The 7,058-nt window shown below is 41.4% G+C and overlaps 1 non-coding gene across 1 annotated transcript; it reads left to right on the top strand.

Moving 5' to 3' along the window:
• Positions 1 to 267: 267 nt before the first annotated feature.
• Positions 268 to 342, top strand: trnaa-ugc (transfer RNA alanine (anticodon UGC)). The gene has a single exon. It is a non-coding gene; the product is annotated as a tRNA-Ala (tRNA).
• Positions 343 to 7,058: the final 6,716 nt, after the last annotated feature.

Below are 7,058 nucleotides of genomic sequence, written 5' to 3'. Positions count from 1 at the left end.
ACCTAGCATAGACTTGTAGATGACCTGGAGCCAGTGGGTCTGACGACGAATATGTAGCGAGGGCCAGCCGACTAAAACGACCTGAAATAAAATTACCCGGCCTTCATCGTTTGACTTTGAGAACATTGGGAGAGATGAGAGCTGACGTTTTAGTAAATGTGCAGATTACGTATCTCAGTCACAGACAAGAAGCTCAATTAAGACATTATCTTCACCACTGGGACTGGGGACAACAGGACCACAGGTCAAATAATACAGCTCAACACAGCCTCCCTGTGGCTCAGTTGGTAGAGCATGGTGTTTGCAACGCCAGGGTTGTGGGTTCGATTCCCACGGGGGGCCAGTACGAGAAAAAAAAAAAACGTATGAAATGAATTGAAATGTATGCATTCACTACTGTAAGTTGCGCTGGATAAGAGCATCTTCTAAATGACTAAAATGTAAAACAATGTAAATGTAACACTTCCACACTACCACAGTGAGTAGAATCAGGCTTCTGAACACAGAAAACTTGCAGAATTATTAATGATGAATTGTATTAGACGTTATTAGACAGTTCTGTTGTTGAGGAGGATGGGAGACCCACAGAGATGTCAAAAATCGTCAAAGAGTAATTATTTTAACCTAAAGCATTTAATAAAGACACTTATAGTACAATGTTATGGGGAATAGGAATGAGAGGGCTACTTAAACCATTTTGGGAAGAGATCACAGCAGTGATTGAATGAGGGTATGAGGCATGAGTTGAGGTGTTCAGAGGCTTGACCAGTGCAGGACAGGATTTGACGGGGATTGACAATAACACAAAAACACTACACAGTGAGACAAAAGAGCTAAGAATGAGTTAGTCCAAGCAAGGAGTAAAATCATAGATGTGTAATAATGTGATTGTGATTGTGATTGACTCTACATAAAGTAATGAGAGAAAATTGACAGGGGTTCCCTCACAGTGCTTGGAGAGGAAACATTCAATGTGCCAGTGGATGAGTGGGCCACATGAGACGTGGCTTCCAGTTCATGTGAGGAGGTAGTTGACAATGGTAGGGGAGTGGTCATCACTTGTTAAATCATGGAACAGGAGGGGACTCAGCTGGAAATACAGACAGCAGATACGTTCCCTTGAAGCTGAGCCATCGTAGGTTAGAACAACAAATTTGTCCATGAAGATAAACACGGAATTCACATCTCGCCCACTTGGCAAATCAAAGTAGCCCAAGAAACTTTTTCTGAATAAAGCCCTGATCATCCACATACAGAACCTGACGATAACTGAGAACGGCAAGCAGACTGGTGGCAACCATAGGTCCCAGAGGGGGGGGGGTTTAGAGTTTGTCCCTATCTGTTGACCTAACCAGGAAAACTCTGGACTCTATAAGGTATGACAGTGATGAGTCAGTTGTAAAAGGTTTTGTAAGGGCTCTGATGGAACCAGTTTTAACTAAATCAGGGCACATGGTTTTAATAACTCTTAGGGCTCGCGGACCGCTAGCGAAACACCTACGACAACATCCGGTGAAATTGCAGAGCGCCAAATTCAAAATAGAAATATCGTAATATTAACCTGTTGGGTCTAGGGGGCAGCATTTGCACGTCTGGATAAAAAAAATGTACCCGATTTAATCTGGTTACTAATCCTACCCAGTAACTAGAATATGCATATACTTATTATATATGGATAGAAAACACTCTAAAGTTTCCAAAACTGTTTGAATGGTGTCTGTGAGTATAACAGAACTCATTTGGCAGGCAAAACCCTGAGACATTTTCTGACAGGAAGTGGATACCTGATGTGTTGTATTGACTTTAAACCTATCCCATTGAAAAACACAGGGGTTTAGGAATATTTTGGCACTTCCTATTGCTTCCACTAGATGTCACCAGCCTTTACAAAGTGTTTTGAGTCTTCTGGAGGGAGATCTGACCGAACAAGAGCCATGGAACGGTGATGTCCCATTAGACACCTGGCGCGCTTACTTCATGTTGGGTACCCTCGTTCCAATACGTTATGAAAGAGTATGCATTCGTCCACCTTGAATATTATTCATGTTCTGGTTAAAAAGGCCCTAATGATTTATGCTATACAACGTTTGACATGTTTGAACGAACGGAAATATATTTTTTCCCCTCGTTCATGACGAAAGTCCGGCTGGCTTACATCATGTGCTAACGAGACGGAGATTTTTGGACATAAATGATGAGCTTTTTTGAACAAAACTACATTCGTTATGGACCTGTGATACCTGGAAGTGACATCTGATGAAGAGAATCAAAGGTAATGGATTATTTACATAGTATTTTCGATTTTAGATCTCCCCAACATGACGTCTAGTCTGTATCGCAACGCCGTATATTTCTGGGCGCAGTGCTCAGATTATTGCAAAGTGTGATTTCCCAGTAAGGTTATTTTTAAATCTGGCAAGTTGATTGCGTTCAAGAGATGTAAATCTATAATTCTTTAAATGACAATATAATATTTTAACAATGTTTTCTAATTTTAATTATTTAATTTGTGACGCTGACTTGACTGCCGGTTATTGGAGGGAAACGATTTCCTCAACATCAATGCCATAGTAAAACGCTGTTTTTGGATATAAAAATGAACTTGATAGAACTAAAAATGCATGCATTGTCTAACATAATGTCCTAGGAGTGTCATCTGATGGAGATTGTAAAAGGTTAGTGCATCATTTTAGCTGGTTTTATGGTTTTGGTGACCCTGTCTTTGACTTGACAAAACATTACACACAACTCTTGTAAATGTACTGTCCTAACATACTCTAAATTTATGCTTTCGCCGTAAAACCTTTTTGAAATCGTAAAACGTGGTTAGATTAAGGAGATGTTTATCTTTCAAATGGTGTAACATAGTTGTATTTTTGAAAAATTTGAATTTTGACATTTATTTGGATTCAAATTTGCCGCTCTTGAAATGCACCTGCTGTTGATGGAGTGCACCACGGGTGGCACGCTAGCGTCCCACCTAGCCCCAAGAGGTTAACGGTCCTCACACTGTTCATGCTCTCATTTCATAGATGCGTACTGCTCACCTGTTCATCTCGTAAAGAATAATGTGGAAATTGAGCAAGTTGAGGTGACTAAACTGCTTGGAGTAACCCTGGATTGTAAACTGCCATGGTCAAAACATATTGATACGACAGTAGCTAAGAATGGGAGAAGTCTGTCCATAATAAAGCCCTGCTCTACCTTCTTAACAACACTATTAACAAGGCAGGTCCTACAGGCCCTAGTTTCTACCTTCTGTCATGGGAATTCTGTTCCCAATGTTCATAAACCGAACTTCAATTAAACTACTCAGTCTGCCCCCAGAGGGTGTAAGATTCTGGTTGAATGAAGCAGACGGAGAGCCAGCCTACAATTGGTAAGAATGATTATTTACGAGAGCTCTGAATATCATACAATGTACACAGCCTTTTATACCTGACATTTGGTCATACCATATGTCATACCCCTTAGAAATGCCCCTCCTCTTCTTTAACACTGTCAATGCTTAACACTGTCAATGCTTATTTACAAGTCTTCTCCATCTCATACATTGCTTATCATATCCTGCCCCATGTTACATAATCAACCAGACAGTTGTCTGCTGTCTGGTTGCTTACATTGCTAAATCATTAAGCTTCAACTTTTCCGACCCACACACATTAGTACATTCATCTTATAGTCACTCGGTTATACCTTTTCAGGGTGAAATCATTTAGTCAAACCTTTAATCATATTATTTCCATTACAATCCACCCTATTGGCGAAATATTTCACATACACTATAACACATATATTTTTATAGGATTCAGAAATGTCACACAAAATCAAACTAGATCAAAGAAAATGAATACATGTATTTTCATTACATACTTATCAATGACTGTTCTAAGCCTATGTCCAGTCATAACTCTTCGGATTAGGATTTTTGCTATGACCTTCATTTAGAGAAACAGTCTTCCTAAACATTAAAGATGGTCTCGCTCTAACATGGGCTCCTCGTAATTGAATGAATCCTCCACCAGGCTCGGCGGTAGGTATTTGTCATCCCACTGGTCTGAACTTGGAATCGGTCCGTATCTCATCATCTGCTCCGTCATCGATCTCTCCAGAGCCCTGGAAATGAGACCTCTCGCACAAGGGACCAAACAACAACCACATAATATCAACACAGTCATACAGGTGAAAGCAGCCCACAACACAGTGATTACAACCTTTTTCCATTTTCCAAACGTACTATCAAACCATCCGGTGAATGCCGTGTCCACCCCGGAATTTTCTGCTAACTCCTGAGCTAAATTGTTTAGACCGGTCAGGGCCTTGGTCACTGATCCATCTGGAGCTGTGTTCTCAGGGATGAAAGTACAGCATTCAGATCCGAACATCACACACACACCAGCCTTTTCAGCCAGAAGCATATCCAAAGCTATTCTATTCTGCAATACCATCAAAGTGGTCGCAGCTGTCTGTTCTGCTAACCCTTGAATTGCCTCTCTGGTATAGTTGATGAAACGCTGTTGGTTATAATAAATGTAATTTATCCAATCCACATTTCTATTGAGAGTCGACCACCAAAAATGACTTGATTCCAATCCAGCGCATATCTGATTCCTAGCTTTAAACTCATCAGTCACCCCCCTTGGAACCCCAATGCTATCAATGTAAATTCTATCGTCAAAGGACCCTGACGGAGCACTCCTCCTCTCTCTTTCACCTGACACTAGGTCTTTGTGTTGTATAAGGGTGAAGGGCATGCCTAACTGTACCAACGCACAAATACCAGTCCAATTTGCAGGCAGGTTTGGCCACAGCTTCATACCTCCACACAATCACCAGACATCCTCTCTCGGCCTTTTTATCTTACTAAAGTCCTCGGAAATCAACCACCCAGTCAGGTCCCTCATTGTCTTGTCAGTTGTAACATTCTCTGTCCTATTGCATGTTCTTACTTCCCCTACGTTCCATCCGTGTGTGTTGTGTCGAGCCACACAATAATAGTCTCCTCCTGCGACTGTGAAAGGAGGAAGTCTGGATCTAATGGGCACATAGCATACAGAAAATGCAGATCAGTGCAACTGTCTGGCTTCCTTGCCTTCATGAACAGTTTTACCATACAGGCCATTCCCCTTGGTAAATTAATTCCATGTCCTAACCTCTACTACTCAGAATGGTATTGCAGTGTTGACAATGGTCTGGTCAAGGCCAACATACCATAACCCTAAATCCTCTTTCTTTATGCTTTTAAAGGTCATTCCTATCTTCAAGCAATACTTCCCTTGCTCTGGATTGCAGTCAAAAACACTGGCCTTCACTATACTCCATCTGTTTCTATATTGGGTGTGTGGATTGACATAGCCTTCTCTCTCTGTGTGAGCTATGACCTGATTCCATGAGTTACACCGGATCTACACAGATATCTTCCCCATGAAGTCCGAGTCCTAGACTGCCAGGAGGTTAGGGACCCCATTTGGTCTGCATAGAACTCTATTGAGACATCCTTCCCTAACTCTACTCTCACTTCCTTTTTATCCAGATCGAGTGACCTTTTGTACCTAGGCCATAAAAACTCCTCATCTTCTACACTATGGGTCAAGTTACCACTTTCTGACTTCTCGAGTGGTTCCTGGTGTATTAGGAATATGGCTCCCACAATCAGACAGCTCAGACTGACCAGTACCCCTGTAAAGCCCCACCCCCTCCTGGAGAATATATCACTGGCTAGAGGCCAATCCACGCTTTCACTTCTATGAACGCACACAGTGAGTATCGGGCGGGTTAGGGAATCTTCGTTAGAGAGGTAACCCCCGAACCTTATAGGTATTCGGTTCTTCTCCTAACTCTGTGATTGTTCGACAGTGTCAGTGTGTCTTACCCTCCCGCAATGTGTGATATGAACCCAGGTAGCTCTTTCAGCTATTCTCACCGCGAAGGCTATTACCAGGAACACTTGGTATGGGCCCTCCCACCGTGGCTGCTTCCAGTTCTTTTCTCCTCAGGGACTGGATCCACACCCAGTCTCCTGGTTGGATTGAGTGAATCGTCTTCTGTAATTCACCTGTTGGACATAAAGTCTCGGACATACGGGTTTGGTTAACCATGTGTTCTGTTAGTATATCTTCAACTTCTATGTCTACCTGTTCTGGCCTCCCTAACTCTGGCATTCTATATGGTTTACCTGATCAGCTAAAATGTAATCCATTATTTAAAGAGATAGATCCTAGTAAACCAACTACCCTAATCGTGTCCACCCAGTAAGTTGGGACCGCTTCTTCCCATTTAATATACTTATCTATTAAAATATTTTTTTTTTAAATAGTTCGTTATCCAATAGGCCACAAAGTGTTTCCGAACCTGCTCTACTATCCCCCCCTGTTGACACATGGCTCTGCCCATGTGTCAATCTTGCTGCATCTCTAAACATTGACTTAGGTAGTATTGGTAACTTATCATGATAACAAATACCGTCCTTATATAAATTGCTCCTAACTTCTCCCATTTCGAAATCCCTTTCACTGATGCACTAGACTGACAATTTTAACATAGATTTGTCTATGTTTACTTCCTCTTTTAACCTCTATGGGCTAGGTGGGACGCTAGCGTGCCACCCGTGGTGCACTCCATCAACAGCAGGTGCATTTCAAGAGCGGCAAATTTGAATCCAAATAAATGTCAAAATTCAAATTTTTCAAACATACAACTATTTTACACCCTTTGAAAGATAAACATCTCCTTAATCTAACCACGTTTTACGATTTCAAAAAGGTTTTACGGCGAAAGCATAAATTTAGAGTATGTTAGGACAGTACATTTACAAGAGTTGTGTGTAATGTTTTGTCAATTCAAAGACAGGGTCACCAAAACCATAAAACCAGCTAAAATGATGCACTAACCTTTACAATCTCCATCAGATGACACTCCTAGGACATTATGTTAGACAATGCATGCATTTTTAGTTCTATCAAGTTCATATTTATATCCAAAAACAGCGTTTTACTATGGCATTGATGTTGAGGAAATCGTTTCCCTCCAATAACCGGCAGTCAAGTCAGCGTCACAAA

This window comes from Salmo salar, unplaced genomic scaffold, assembly GCF_905237065.1.
Source record: "Salmo salar unplaced genomic scaffold, Ssal_v3.1, whole genome shotgun sequence".
Classification (NCBI taxonomy): Eukaryota; Metazoa; Chordata; class Actinopteri; order Salmoniformes; family Salmonidae; genus Salmo; species Salmo salar.
This window is presented reverse-complemented; position numbering and strand designations above follow the sequence as displayed.